This window comes from Xiphias gladius, chromosome 19 (genome assembly GCF_016859285.1).
Source record: "Xiphias gladius isolate SHS-SW01 ecotype Sanya breed wild chromosome 19, ASM1685928v1, whole genome shotgun sequence".
Taxonomy (NCBI): domain Eukaryota; kingdom Metazoa; phylum Chordata; class Actinopteri; order Istiophoriformes; family Xiphiidae; genus Xiphias; species Xiphias gladius.
The window spans coordinates 4,862,613-4,870,634 of record NC_053418.1 but is presented as its reverse complement, the minus strand read 5'-3'; positions in this window follow the sequence as shown (position 1 = coordinate 4,870,634).

The following is an 8,022-nucleotide window of genomic DNA, read 5'->3' as shown; positions in this document are numbered from 1 at the left end:
CCTGAACAGCAGAGTGAGGGATTTGTCAGTTAAGGACAGTCTGTACAGGTCCACAGTCCAGAGAGGAAGTCTAATCAGCCGAAGTAATGACTTGCATGAGTTTGCAGTGGATGTGCAGGGACTTTAAAGTGAGTGATTCTTGCTCTCCATAGTTTTAATCATACTTTTTCCCTTTGTACAAAGAGCCCTACACACAAACAGCACCAGTTTATGGCATAGTGGCCACAGCTGGAACTGCAGATCACATGAGGTGCTCTGGCCCAAAGAGACACTGTTTCATTTCAGTAATCTTTTGCCAAGCCTTTGCCTTGGATTTGATATTACATAGCATAATATTTAATGCCAGTTGCAAGAGCATTTAAAATGGAGCACAATACTATTATACTATGCAAATACTATTCAATGATAAACTGATTATTGTCATGCCTAAGTAATGTCAACGAGGGCACTGGATTTTCAGTAAATTATTGTAATGTGTGATCAACAGGTAAGTTCATTAGTGTCTTCAATAGCCGTCAAAATAAATAAGTGTATATGGCACATTTCTGAATGAATAAAACCAAGCCATCAGCACATTTAACACGAAAGTCTCTCCTGTGCGGCAGTCAGTTCTCAATTTTTTCACATTGCTGGAGACCTCCTAAAGCAGAGACCTGAAGGAGTGAGAGCCGAGGTCTGAATTCCATCAGAACCTCTCCTGGGACCTTTTCTCTACAGTCACGGCTCCTCTACTTTCTTGGCCTAGACACAAAGACTGCACACATCAAGAGTGCAAAGGTTTTGACGTCCCAGCTTGCAACTGTTGGCTAATTAGCCTGTGTTCTAGTTTGGCCTGTTGCAGCTAAATGTCTCATCAGCGGCAAATGAACGCCATCCTGCAGCTTCCAAAGGGAACTGAGAGTTGTGCTGGCCAACACAAAGAGAGTGTGGTGGCTCCAGGTGTGACCAAATGTTCATGGAGTGGGCTTTCTGCGCAGAGAGTGAGCAGCTGTTTATCTCACTACTTCAAAAAGATGTTTCTGAAATGCATATTATGTCGCTACAAATTAAATGAAGAAAATGTGAGTAGACAGTGCTCTGGTAATTTTCATGGCAACACATTATGCCCGTAAAACTTGCAATAACTTGACCTTTAAATATTGTTTTGATATCAGCATGAACATCATGAGTAAGCATGGCTTTAAAGCAGCTATAAGTGGTGGGGCAGTTTTTTCTCTACTAGGGGTTTGTGGGCCCCCTTTTGTTTCTTGCTGGGAAAAATGTTAGCCACGCTAACGGCATGGTTCGGTGAATGGCAATGTCGGTTCAACCGGTCCACTACTTTGGTGTAGACTGAAATACAATCTACAACTAGTGGATCAATTGCCATGAAATTTTCGTCCATGTATGAATCCTACTGACTTTGATAATCCCCATGAATTATCATCTAGTGCCACTAGCAAGTCAGAGTTTTTCGCTTATCCTGCAAAATCTCAACATCTACTAGACGGATTGGCGCAAGTTCTATCAATGAGGGTAGGCCAAGTAACAGAAACATCTTTCTGCGTAATGCAATGCAATTCAACGCCACCACAAACTACATCCTCTGAAATAATCATACAGGTGAATCAAACACCTCGCTAAGACAGTTTAAAAAAACTGAGCAGGATTTATTGCAGGACTGTCTCATTGGACTTAAACACGTGGTTCATGTTGTGGAATGGTCATAGATAATAGAAACAACAATGACTACGGGAAGCAAACAGTGGCCTCCCATGTGAAAGTCCTGTGTTTTGTCAACTCCCAACCTCCTTCTGATGTCCTCTGCCAGTGTGTACACCGGACACAGTACTGATGTGCAGTCAGGAGAGTTTTGACTCATAGCCCAATACACAATCAAAGGGAAAACAGACCTAATCTGGAAAAATACACTTTGGGTTGCAGTTCGACGAGAGAAATGCGAGCCGCCCCGCAGGTTTTGATTAAAGCCGAAGCTGCTCCTAAACACAGCTGATCAATGGGCAAAGTTTGGTGGAAAAAAAGCTCTTTTTACTCCCTCAGCACGTCCGTCTTCACGCGGCAAAGTTGAAGAACCACAATCGGCTGCCCTGTTGAGTTTATATTCCCGACGCTTTCAATGGAGGCAGAGGAGACAGTGACTGAATATTTTTCAATTTTAGAAAAATGAAAGACGTAACTTGTCCAGGTAAGAAATATCCGTCCACTGCTGTCAACTCAGTACTCCACCCCAAATCTGCCTGTTGAGTGTCAACCACTAAGCTCCTGTCTGTGGTCAGTTAGAGTTAATTTGGTTAATATTAATCCTGATAATTACAGATTTTTTAAAAGAAAAAAGTATCCAAACAACCATCGAAACACAAGAATATGGCTAAATTTGCTGCTAATGATAGAGCTTCAGAACATTGCGGAGGGGAAAAGCATGATACAGAGGAATGACCTTGATCCGGAAATGTGACCGTAGAAACGTCTTAAAAGGTGTGTTTTACCTTAAAGATTAGGTAGGTAGAAAGATGAATAGTAGAAATTTACCAATCATTTCTGTTGTGCTAGGATGAGTCATAAAAGCTTTCTGTTTCAGCTCTTTCTGTGTATCAGTTTATCCAAAGGAACAAAACAGTCAGTGGAGCAATAATAATAAAAATAAAAATGTCTTCTTCTTACCAGTGGTACAAAATGCTCTGAAGTACAATGAGCAAAACAATCACATTCACAAAAACAATGCAGAGAGACTTCGTCCTCCCGGCTACATAAACTCTCACACGGCGGAGCAAAAGACACATCAAAGTATTGTCATTACGATATGAATTTGCACACAAATAATATCACCATAAGCAAGAGTCCAATCAAAGGCGCAATCAGAGTACGCAATCAAACAGGAAACCAAGAAGGCAGCTGATAAAAAGGTGGAGCCCCTTTTGAGAGAAACCCAAAAGAAACAGAACGTGATCTGATATTGAAACAGCATAAAGGGTGGCGGCGGTCGAGGTACTGATTTCACCAAGAGAGGGTTCACACACAGTGTTCAACCAGTGTACTCAACTGAAAAACATGAAAAAGAGAAGGTGATATTGGTCACAAAGTTCTATGAACTCCTTCTATGAACTTTAGCCATATTCATAACCAGCTTTTCAATGGTCAAACTAGAAGGAATGATCAGAAATACTTCAGAGCTCCTTTTGTGAGCCAAGGTAAAATTAAAAAAATCAAGCTTCCATTCCCACAAACTGTCTTTTTACTAAGTTGGGAACTGTTTGTTTCCCTAGAACTCGTCTTGTCTGGCAGCACCGGCCCCTCAAGCTGTGTGCTGTGCCGACCAAGCTTCTTTTCTAATCCAATATCTAAAGTTTACCATTTGATTTATGGAGCTTGTTGATAGTGCTATACAGGGTATAATAAATTACCTTATGGCCTCCATTCAAACACGCATTAACTGTTTGGTTTTTTTGGGGAGGGGGGGCAATCTTGGGCAGTGGAAACAAATTATGAACACACCACAGACCTATTATGACCTTTTATGTCGATACGGTACATTTTTTTACCAAACAGTTGCCTATTTACACATCCAGAGAGCAACATTGTCATTGATTTGGAGTCGCGTTTGTGCCATCCAGCGAATGCAAGTCCAGTTTTCACCTTCCCTTAGCTTTGTTTTTGGTCTTTACTAACTCTCGAAGAAAATATCTAGCTCTCTAGCTGGTAAATGCCGCTGCAAAATCGGGGGACATTTCTCTGGGGGTTCAACACTACGAGTGACCCCCTTAATTGTTACCCAGTTTTTATATTAAAATGCTGATTATGGCTGCTCTACGGAGAAGAGTGAAGTGACAGCTACAGGAATGCCCACAAACAACAGTCTTGATAGTTTCCGAAACTCATTTCAACTCTCAACCTCACTTATTACACATTTTCATCCTCAGTGATTTCTTTAAACAGTTTCAGTCTTCAACAGCTTTCAAAATTGCATCTCAATTTATCTCAAATTAATGCAAAAATTGTTTCAAAACCTCACAATTTCTTCGACAATCGGGAGCAAATTCAGTGATTTTTGTGACGAGCATGATTGAACAAAAATCGGATTCATTTTACATCACTTCACAGTACACTATCCACTAGACATAGAAACAGTTGTCTCACAGGTTGAGCCTGTTTCACCACATTTTCAGATGCCGTTTAGCCAGGTTTTTTTCTCCCCATGCACACACCTCTCCAGCTCTCCTGCCGGTCCTTGACGGGTTATGTAGCTCGCAGCGGAGACGCAGAGTCGGAGTGCACGGCTCTGTAGTCGGAGGGGCTGCTTCCCTGTCCTGCATTATTAATACCTGATGTTCACAGTTGACCTGGCGCTCACACACTTGCCTCACCGGCCTTGAGTGGAGGAGTCTCTGCTTGTGTGTGTAGCAGAGAGAAAGAGAAATTATACCAGTGCTACAACCTCCAGATTGGACACACCACGTCCAGTTCATCGCGTGGAATGTCTCCTTTTGGAAGCAAATTGCTCATAAATGGCTTAATCCTTATCAGTGTCTCATAGGCCGGGTGTGTGAGTTGCTACACTGCTAATAGCTGTTAGTTTTGTACAATAAGCTTTGCAATTTGTTCTCGATAATCTGCCTTAGTTCAGCCAGAATTGTCAGTTCATTACTTCCTTAAATGAGACCAGTTTTATCCAAATACTCAGCCACCGGAGAAACCGGAATGTAATAAAGATAATTTTCCCTGAAAAGGAACAAACAGAGCAGAGTGGGGCTGAGCGATCCGTCACAAAGCCCTGTGAGAAAACTTCACTGACAACCATATAATGAGCCTCTGTGAGGATCTCCCACCATTTTATTGTGTCTTTATCTCCTCTCTCTAAACTGGGAGGGTGAAAAGAAGAAGAAAAAAAAAATAAGGGGCTGCAGGTTCGAAGCAAATTACCCATGCTTATTTATTCAGAGATGTCGCCTCATAGAGCAACCAGCCCCCTGGGTTTTCTCACAGGCCCGAGCAAGCGCCAAATCACTTTGCTGCTTGGAAGGAGAGAAAAATGACAAGGAATGAAAAGGGTAGAGGAGAAGAAAGAAAGAAAAGGGTAACGTTTTCCGAGAAGTTGTATAAAGAAGAGGGTTCATGTGACAGATAAGAGGAGGGAGATTACAGGTCATGGTGAGGGAGCAGGTCAAGAGACGGCAAGAGAGGAGAAGGGGTAGAGAGACAAGAGACGAAGCTCTGAACACAAAGGGAAGATTACAAAAAGGAAGGGAAAATTGTTTTTTGGGGGGAAAGCGATCAGAGCAGCAAATCAGAACGCAAGTTAACTCGAGCCTCGGAGAAAGGGAAATGAGAGGAGGGAGATTTGGGGGGAGGGTGGGGGTGGTGGAAACTAGCAAAGGAGGGGTTGGAGGGCTGGTTGAGCGTCTCCCAGGGGTCTCAGAGGGAGAGGAAGATGGCTCGGCGAGTGCACCCCCTGCGGAGAAACTCAGCAGGGGGTCAGCTTTTTGTTTTGGAGAGAAAAAAAGAAAACCTCTTCACCACCCTCGACAGCAACATGGTGATAACAGAGGCTCGTACACGCCATACTTCAGCTGGTGGAGGAGCTTTGTTCCGAGAGATGGGGGGCTCCAGCTAATTCGGTCACTCATCTCCCACCCCCACAGTCACACACACAAACACACACACACACACACACACACACACACACACACACACACACACACACACACACACACACACACACACACACACATACACTCCCTGCCCACACAATCCACACACATTCACTCACACAAATATAAATATACTCTCTGTAGGTATTGTTACGGTGACATGTTTCCCATTGTTTTGGCTCTGTACTCCAGCACGTTGGGAACAATACGAGCGTATCAGTCCACCTGTCTTTATGGGCGTTTTTAAAATGCAACTGCACATAAAGAAGAAAAAAAAAACTGTGGGTGGAAATGCCAGAAATTGGAAAAATGTTTTTATGCTTTGCTGAGGTAGAAAAAGTTGGTGTTTCGGTAAAAACGAAATGTGACAAAGTGAAATGAAAACATTTGCTTCCAATGAGGAGACGGAAACATCAGATCTGAGTCGAGGAATGAGGAGACCGTAACATCGCTCAAATAAATTCATGAAACAAACATAAATGTCGTATTTCCATCAGGTTTTCCACATCGCTTTCTATTCTAGTCTATGCGGAAATTATTTAACGAATGACTATGCCAACCCTACCTGTTAATGCAAGGAAATATAATACATGCTAGAAATTCGTCTTGTGTAAATATGTTGAGGATATGAGGATCATTTCCAAATCCTGGAAGCGTGAGCTCCTTAATACTGCACTGAAGCAACAAGGACGAGGTCGGGGTTATCGATTTGGTGTACAAGGTGCGGGACTTTGACAGCAGGGACTGGGGCAACTTTAGACAACTTTAGAAAGATCACAGTTTTGGTGGGAGATGGAAGAAGAACCTCGGCAATCTCATGCTCCAACCCTCATTTTCAATATTTAACCAGGACCATTAACCTTTATTTTTAAGCGTAATGTATATGTCTGGTGGTATATATTCTATTTTTTTCCTTATTGTCAACAAATCCTGTGATATAGATGATAACAAGTATTGTCTGTGCATCCGAAGCCCTATATATCTGACACCTCTCTGCCGTAGCGCTCCGATGTTGTCCAAGAACTATTTAAAACATATTAATGAGCCTCACCCTGGCTCTGGGTGACATGTTCCTTCATTTCCATAAACACACACACACCCGCTGCAGGAAATACTCACTAGAGCAAATGTGGGCTAATCACCAAAAAATGCACTTCTCCTCCTGCTTGAGCAACATTTGATAAGAACTACAGTGCCGCGCTGTGTTAGGGAACTAATTACCCTTTTGAGAAATGGAAACTATATATTTTTGATCTATTTTAAAAGATTTACATCTTCCGAACGTAAGACGTCTTATGAAACCAAGAGGCCACAGATGGGCTAGGGAAGTCATAAAGTATTGAAAGACAGACTAGAAGACTGAGAAAACGAGGAAATAAAAAGAAATATAGAATATCTCCAGCCTTGTCCTTTAACCAAGCGCTTCGAGTTGCCTAAACTTAACCAAAAAAATATTGAATCATGCTTTAGTTGAAAGCAGCAGATACCGTGGGGAAAACAAATGACACACGTCAACAATGAACAGTTTGCTCGTACATTTGATACGAATGTTTTCCCGTTATGTCGATAAAGAAAAAATGTAATCTGGAAGACAGTCGCTGATGCTGTCGAAATGAACTGCTTGGTGATGGGGTTGAATATGAGGATACAGTACTAATTAAAGGGTGTTAGAGATTGTTTACACCCACATTTGGTGAACACTAGGACTCGGAGCCCTTCTTGCCCTTCGGGGTGTTATGCACAGAAATGGTCCACAATCCCCAGACGCATGAGGTTGTGAACGCCCTCAAATTAACGCTGAACGTCTGCGCGTGAACCTCCTTCCCAATGTCTGATTTCAAGTACAATGGAACTGGAGCGCACACCCAAAACCACAAATACTCCAGGAGACTGTGCTCTACGCTATGTTCACGCACACCCACAAAAACACCCTCGCTGCTCAGCCTCCTGAGGAGCAGTTTAATGTGGATCTAGAGCGGATTAGCGGGATAAAGCTAAATTCTGTAATCGCTGTGATGGTCTTAAACAAAACTGAGTAAGGGTCTCCTCAAGGTTAAACCGATTGCTTCGTTTTTCAATTACCTGTCAGTATTCAATCAGGCGGTCATCTTTTTTCTCTTGCCTCCTGTTTTATTGCAAGATGTTCAGGTATTGATTTGGACGGCAACTTTGGCAAACTCTAGTGACCTATTTTTAAAAAAAATCTGTGACAGAGTCCTTACAGTTTTGTTTTTAAGGAACGAGGGAAAGTGAGAGTATTTTATCCTGTATTTCAAACAAATTGTCTCGAGCAGTCTACTATATTAAATTCACTAATTGTTTTCTTGATTCTAGTGCAGCAATCTGACCTATCGTGTCTTGTTTCGAGATGCAGTTT